This window comes from Hevea brasiliensis, chromosome 8 (assembly GCF_030052815.1).
Source record: "Hevea brasiliensis isolate MT/VB/25A 57/8 chromosome 8, ASM3005281v1, whole genome shotgun sequence".
NCBI lineage: Eukaryota > Viridiplantae > Streptophyta > Magnoliopsida > Malpighiales > Euphorbiaceae > Hevea > Hevea brasiliensis.
Window position 1 is genome coordinate 1,858,517 of NC_079500.1, and position 6,732 is coordinate 1,865,248.

Here is a 6,732-nt window from a genome sequence, read left to right on the forward strand (position 1 = left end):
TACTCACTACCCATAATATTTACAAGATATTCTTAGTTAATATGGAAATAAAGCTTTAATCTAAGCTAAGAAACAAGAAACCCAATACTAGAAAGGTAGGAAAAATGTAAGAAAAGAAAGAAATCTCCAAATATGGTTGGAAATGGTGTGGGAGATGATTGTGACTCTTCAGCTGCTGCCTGCTCCTTTCCCTTTTCTTCCTCTCTTTCTTCCTCCCTTCTAAAATGGGATAAGGGTCTATTTATAACTTTTTCTGACATAGAGCCCTAAAATGGTGTGTTTGAGGTGTGATTTTCTGAGGGAATCTTCTGCCAGCTCATCAATGAAGTCTTTGTGGGACTGCATAAGTTATGCAGTCCTTTATGTAATTTTCGGCTGGTTTCTGGCTCTCTTATGCGAAAATGCATGACCAAGCGCATAAGTTATGCATAATTCCGTGAGGTTGCATAAGGGAGGCACGAATTTGCATAAGTTATGCGGCAACTTATGCAGATTTCGGCAGGGAGTGGGGACAGTTTCTTCTCCTTATGCAGAACTGCATAACTTATGCGGCAAGTTATACGCAATTTGGCCAATGCATATTTCAACTTTGAAACTTGTTTTTGACATCTTTGGCTGTAGAAATCACTCCTCAATGGCAAATTTTCTTTTTAGTCCTTCAAAAGCACCATTTTTTCCTACAAAACAAAGCAAAAATTACAAATTAATCCAAAATTGGCAATTATGAAAAACTAACTAAATAACTAATGAAATTAGCTAAAAGTGACTAATAATCAAATAAAATGGCTATGAAATTAAACCTATATGACTATGCAAAATGTATGCATCACCTTTTAATCGCGCGATTTGTTTTGTTTGGGAAGGTTCTATTCATGGCTGCTTTCTTGGAGTTTTCTTGTAAGTTTAGAGCTACAGGGATTCTGTGCTTTGGTCTTCCTCTCCTTTCTTGTGTTCTCTTTGTTGCCTTGAAGCTACAAGTGTGTTTTTTGAACTAGTTTAATTTTGCTTTCAATCTGAAATGTTTTTTGAAAGTAGTGATAAATCCAACGATTTATATATGATTACGATTATGTGTAAAATGGAATACAAACCATACGATTTATATCTGTTGAATATGGAAAACTCAAGTTAAACTCTTCCATCTCCTGCATATGTAATTAATGAAAAAAAACTCTTCATGAAATTGAGACATGTATTTAATTATCATTGGATTAATATGTGATTCCTATTTTTTTTTTAATTTTTGTTTATATCTTTTATTAAAAAATAGAATATCGAACAACATTAATTCAATTAGTAAAAATAGTAATATTTTTGTGGTTTTAATTTTAAATCTATTTTTATAAATTTAAATTGTGATCAATTTGAAAAATTTTGCATTGAATCCGAATGAAATATTTTTTTTTGAGGTTGTGTGATGAAAGCGAAGGCCATAAGCCAGTCTTTTCAGCCGGTACTGAGCCAACCACTGACCTCGTTGAAGGGCTAATAAAAATATTATATTTTTGCCTATTGCAGTAACGTTAAGAGAAATTCAAAAAATAAAGTGAGGTTAGGGTTTGAATGTTTGACATGATTATATCTTATTTTTTTTAATCAGAATGAAACTATTTTTCTCATATACGATTTATAGACGTAAGCTTTATAATTAAATCACTTAAATTTTTTTTACATTTTTCTTTTCTTTTCTATAATGTTATTATATAATTGAATGTGTATGCTTTATATTTTTATGTGCCTGATATAATAAATAGAAATTATTTTTTTTATTAATTAAAGTTCAATTTTATTAAAAATATTTCAGAATTATTTTAAAATTTTGAATGCATCAAACCAATGATAAGGAATGTATTTTTAAAATTATTCAACTAATAAACTCAGTATCGAAAAAAATTATATAATAAAATTAATATATATAGAATAATTTATTATAACTGTTAATTATAATAGGTATCACATAAATCTTACTATAATTAATAATTATAATTAAATAATTATATACATATATGCATAGGGCAAAAATTGCAGTCTTGGTATATGTAAACTGGCTCGAAGATATATCATATGCAGGGGAAAAAAAAAATACTGAGATGACATATTTGCTTCCTCAAATGAGATTGGGGAGAGCATTATTCGGTTTAAATTGAATAAATCAAATCGAATCACTTTAATTCAATAATTTAGTTCATTTTTTAATATAATTGAGTTCGGTTCGGTTTTATATTATAAAAATTTTGATTATTTTAGTTCGATTCAGTTTTGAAGAGAAAAAAATCAATTAAACCGAATCAAACTGAATAGGTTTATTATTTTTGAATTGATTTGTTTTTATAGGGAATTTATGAATTATATGTAATTTTATATATATAAACTGTTTAATTTCATTGATTAATGGTTATTAGGTTCAAATCAAGGTCAAAATAAGACCAAATAATTTGAAAATCAAGTCTAAATTAAAAAATTAATTAAAAATCAAACCGATCGGTTTAAACCGAACTGAATTGAATGGAACGATTCGATTTTTTATCTATTTCGGTTCAGTTCGGCTTTTAAAATATATTATTCGATTTTTATGATTTGATTCGGTTTGATTCAATTCGAACCGAATACTCACCCTAAATGAGAGGACATATTTTGCATAATCTTTTCTTGGTCCAACCCAGGACCCTTAGGCCCAGTTATCTAAGCTAAATGACTAAATTACAACGTTCAACATAAAGTTTTAGTTAGCTTGGGCCAACCTTAAACCCAGAGAAGATGGCGAAAGAAATGATGATTGCATTTCTACCAACCGCCATTTGTTTAGTCTCCTTAATGGTGCAAATATAAGAGCAATTACATTTAAACACAAAGATTATTATAGTACGAGGGATTAAACAATTACGAGCTAAATAATTAATTTCTTTAATCTTACTTGCTGTTTAATTTTTTCTTTTGATGAAGAAGCTTCCTTTCTTTTTAAGCCAATGCCAAAATGTTGATTTCACAAGTGGCTGTGATACAAAGGTTTGTGGATTCATATTGGGGTCTGGAAGTTGTTCTGTTTTTGTGTCAGCAACAGAGCACCATCACATAACAGAGTATGTTGAATTCTGCTTTTGATTTTATTGGGAAACAAAAAGAATTGTAATAAATTTCGATACAAATATTTGATCTAAAGGATGCTTAGATCTATCTTTATACAAGATAGATGTAAGCAAATGCAAGCAAATTTCACTATGGATGGCAAGGATTTTTTTGTAGCAGCTCCATTTTTGAAGAAGATAATGGCCTTAGCTTCTTTGCACCAATTTGGCATGATCTATGGTATTTAGCTGTATCCTTCATTTCTTAATACCAATTTAATACAAATAAAAATAACGAGAAAACCCATGTAAGATGGAAAAATGAACCTCTCTATAAATATAATCCAAATAAAACAATGAGATCAAATTAGTCCTTTATTAGTCCTTTATTCCAATCTGTAACTAAAACAATGAATCAAATAATTAACAAACTCTCGGCTCAATCTGTCAAAAACCATATTGTATAAACAATAAATCTCATCTCAGATCTGGGGAAAAAAATGAGATCTTTAGTGCTTCAAGAAAGCAAGCATGGACAAGAAGAGAGAAGAGCAAATCACAGCCCCAGACATCCCCAAAGAATAAGCTGCTCCTTTATCCATAGCTGGAGCTGGTGCTGGTGCCAAATCTCCCAAATCTTGCGCTGAAACAGAAGCAGCAGCAAAGACTGCCACCAAGAAAACAACAGCCAAGGACTTGAATGCAGCAAAAGCCATTATAAATCTTGAAATGAAGATCGAGAGAGAAAGAGAGCTGAACAAGAATTAGAGATGTTTGATTCTTGAAAAGGAGAAGTGAAGAGAAAGGGGGACGCCTGGAAGGTATATATAGGGAAAGAAACCGTGTAGGGCCCCACAAAGAACGTGGACAGGTGGATGGGATCAAGAAACGCAGTTCAAGTCCAGCAAGAAAGAGGAAGCTGGTGGTTAAAGAATTCGAACGTTAATGGGCAGCTGTCAGGTGTCAGTTTTTTCGTTTTTTAAACAATTAAGTAAGGTAGCCGTTAACCTACTGCTGTCTATAGTTTCTGGACTTTTACTGGGTCGCCGACCTTCGTCAAGGTCAAGGAAGAAACGGTCAGCAAGTCTTAATGGCATTCTTGGGCTCGACAGAACCACAGTTCATGGGCCTTTTTTCAGCCATTATTGAAGAATTTTGAGGCCTTCAATGAACAATGAGCTAAAAACTTCCATTTCACTCTTCGGTGGAGCTAATCCAACCTCAATTCCACCCTTTGTTTCTCTTCTTTCAGTAAGGGAAACGGCTCTGCTATTATCAATTGTAATGTCCTCTATCTTCTTAGGCCTCCCCCATCCAAAATCTGTCTCATAAAGATTTATTTTAGGTGATCCAAAAATTAAAATATGAATCTCTAATTCAAATAATATCTTCCAATCCGAAATCCATCTTTCTGCCCCAGATAAAATTTCTTTATCCAATTTCTTGATCATGTTTCCAATCATATTTGCCGCAACAATCATTCCATCTTCTCCCCTCAATTCCCTTCGAATTGCTATTGAGCGATCAAACCCTACACAATTACCAAAATATGAGATGGGTACTGGATCCAACCGAGTCAAACCACCAGCAATGAATCCAAAGTAATTCAGATCCTCATCTGAATCATAATTTTCGAATCGACCCATTGGAGTTTGAGCTTTCACTAAACAAACCCATATAAAAAAAGAACAAAGTTAATACATATGGAGATAAATGTACAGGCTGTGGTTGAGCTTTTTTCTCTCATTTACTGATTATCCATTTCTTGATCGTCTCCATATCCAGTGAACTCACCACAAAGGTGGCTCTGACCATATTTGACAAATCTACATGGGCTTCCGTACCAACAACCATTTCTTGTGAAGATCTTCTCTTCCACAATTCCTTCAAGAAAATCTCCTCAAGCCCACGTGCATCTTTTATTACAGGCCTATCAAAACATGGCAAAGAATTTATCAAGAAACAAGAATTTGCACCTGGTGAGGCCCATGCCTTTATGAAATTGTTGAATGTCCTCCACCAGCAGCCACACGGTGATATATGCAAGCCCAATACAAATACGCATATGAGAAAAATTGGGATAAATTTTAACAATTATTCCTGAATTTATATGGTTGTAATAATATAATCCTTTTAACTTTAAAATATAATATAAAATCTCATCAACTTTCAAATTTTATACAGTAAAATCCCTCTAACTTTCAATTACTGATTTTTCAGTTAGATGCTGACGCGAATAGATTTAGCGTGACACTTAGTCAGTATTTTTCTTTTATTTTTTATGCAAAGTATAAAATTATTCTCTGGGCACATGAAAAATTATTTTCTCTATAGAGAGTAGAATGATTCAATTTACATATGACTTAATAAAAGGAAAGAGAAATAATGACTAAGCGTTACGCTGAAACTGTCTAGGTCAATGCCTAACTGAAAAATTAGTAATTGGAGACTAGAGAGATTTTATTTTGCAAAATTTGAAAGTTGATAGGGGTTTATATTACATTTTTAAATTAAGGACTATAGTGTTACAACTATATAAGTTTAAGGACGATTATTAAAATTTACCCGAAAAAAAATGGTAACTCTCACTGCAAGTAAAGGAATCAATCCATTACTGCCAGTGCTACAATACTACTAGTAGCCAACTCAGGCACAAGAAAGTAAAACTCATGTACTTCTCTTGCATGATTACTGGTTAAGTGCCCGAAATCACCACTAGACTCTGCAACAGAAAATGAAACACAATCCCCTGCATTGTAAACAATCTTGGGCTTATTGGAGTCATTAGGGGAAAGAACAAGATTTCCAAGAAAAGTGAAGAAATGCTTGAGGTTGGGAAGTGTGGAGCAAAGAAAATGAGAGGTAGAGTGAAGATATTCATAGAAGAAGAGAGGCTGGCTTGGAGAGAAGAAAAGCCAAGTTATGTCCAAGAAAGTTAGAGGAAGAGTAGTTGGTGGAGCTGAATTGGGTGGGGGAGAGACTTTGCAGTGCTCATGAACTTTGAGAATGGAGGATTTTGCCATGAAAGAGATCGGGAGAGGTGGATTGTGTCTAGCCTAGAGAAAGGATTTCATGTAAGGTAAGTTCATATAAAATTTGATGTAGGTAATGAGTTCATGTACAACAGGTCATATATATATATATATATATATATATATATATATATATATATATATATATATATATATATATATATATATATATATATATATATATCTGACCTTTAAAGGCATTGAAAATGAGGGCAGGACTTTTAAATATTTTCAACTTCGCTTGTACATATATACTGGCAGAAAGAATAATTATTTGATATTATCATTTGAACTAGCATAATTCCCATGCATGGGTAATTTATAATTTATATTTTTTAATTTAATTTTTAATTCTATTTTAAATAAAATAAATTATTATTAAATTAATTTTAAATTAAAAATTATCTTTTATTTAATTTAATTTAAATAAATTTTTATCTATCATAATAATAAATTTTTAATTAATTTATGTTATAATTAATTAAAATATCTATTTAATTCTTTTTATACATTTATTAAGAGTAATTTTCATGATTATTTTATTTAAAATGTAATTAAAGTATTTTATTTAAAAAATAATTTAAATTTCATAAAATTTTTATATTTTATCTCATAATTTATGTAAATCGATATTT

At 31.2% G+C, this 6,732-nt stretch overlaps 1 pseudogene; it reads right to left on the reverse strand.

Moving 5' to 3' along the window:
* Nucleotides 1-3,259: 3,259 nt before the first annotated feature.
* On the reverse strand, nt 3,260-6,088 carry LOC131182444 (malonyl-coenzyme A:anthocyanin 3-O-glucoside-6''-O-malonyltransferase-like; annotated as a pseudogene).
* Nucleotides 6,089-6,732: the final 644 nt, after the last annotated feature.